The sequence below is a fragment of the Canis lupus genome, chromosome 10 (genome assembly GCF_003254725.2).
Source record: "Canis lupus dingo isolate Sandy chromosome 10, ASM325472v2, whole genome shotgun sequence".
Lineage (NCBI taxonomy): Eukaryota > Metazoa > Chordata > Mammalia > Carnivora > Canidae > Canis > Canis lupus.
In genome coordinates, this window is record NC_064252.1 from 39,622,542 (window position 1) to 39,624,178 (window position 1,637).

Genomic DNA, 1,637 nt, shown 5'->3' on the forward strand with positions numbered 1-1,637 from the left:
CTTATGTTAAAAAGGCCGCAAACAATCCCTAAGGACTGAATTCAGCACATAATGGGGCACCAGCCAATTTGTCCCCTGTCCATTAGCCAGGACCTCAGGGCCATGAGAAAGGACATATGTCTCTCTATTCTTCTGCTGTTCCTGGCAGTACCATGGGCCCCTCAGAGGCGAGGGGCATCCCCTGGGCTGGCAGCCTCCCTGGTGCTGGTGGCACAGCAGGCTTTCTGAGGTGGCAGGCCTGCTGGGGCACATCTGTCCCTCTCAATATTCACACCGCTAATGTCTTACTCTAGTGACAAATGCAAATTGGGTTGCTTAGTCCAAACATGTCAGCCTCATTAGCAGGTGCATAGCGATTGGCACAAGGCACCAGCTTCTCCATTTCTTCTATTTTTACCTTCACTCATCTAGAGGTCTCTCATCCTTCAGGATTGCAGACTGGGGGCAGAAACCACCCACCCCCGCCTTTTTTTTTTTTAAAAAAAAAAAGGTCTACAGGTACCAGAAGTGGATTCCCATAGTTATTCTCTGACCTCCGCTGGTCAAAAATTAAGCAAATCCAGACTAGAATATTCCATCAGTCTTGAAGAAAACTTCTGGCACCCTCTGTGCCTCCAGGACAGAAAGGTATATTAAATAATTGTAACTCTGGAGATGAGGAATAGAACAAGATGGATTTTTAAATCTGTTTAAATACATAGTTGTTGATTACAAATTTTCTTTGGTGAAAAATTTGATCAATAGTATAATTGATTATTGAAACTTTGCTTTTCCTACCATTTAATTGACTCTAAACTCTTAAGTAATTCTCTGGCTTAGATCAGAAATTTCAGTGCATTGAATGATTTTGAGTTACTTAAACTTTTGATAGTGACATTGTGCTAATAACAGCTTGGAAATTCAGTTAAAGATAGTTCTCTTGTCATTAACAAATGCCCCATGCTCTTAGGTTCTGGGAAGATTTGAATCATCTTTTGTAATCAAAGTCCTTTAAAGGTCTTTTGATGCCAGAACGTATTTATTTTAGAAATATAGATTAGCTATAAAGGTTTTGGTACCAAGATTAAACAAAATTTTATTTCATAACGACAATGATTTCCACTTTGCATTTATTTTGCTCTCAATCTACGGTTTGCAATGCCAAAGAAGTCATTTTTACTGCTAATAGCTCATGTAATAATTTTAAAGCCTGCTAAGGGGTAGTATCAATTATGTGTTCTCTTTTCTGGAAACTTTGTTGGAGACACGAGAGATGCACCTTTTGAATTTGAGGTCAGTATTTTGAGTTTCAGATAGAAACCTAGTCCTCAGGGAAGGAAAATTTCACATTTTCCCCCAGAACTCCATTCTTCAGAAAGCAGAAACAACGAAAACTTCCAGAACCTCTACAAGGACACATCCTTGCTCTGCTTTAATGCATACCAAACAATTATGGACAAAAAAAAATTAACTTAATCATTGAACATATAATTTTCTTGTAGTTTGTTTTATGCTTTATTTTCATGATATCAAATACTCGGATAACAATCAAGGAATTTAGTCCATGGTTTGGGTGGTGTTGGACATCAGTCACCACCGTGGAGATTTTCACACTTCCTTCTGCTTTCATGTACATGCTTGGTGTTGTGTAAGTTCAG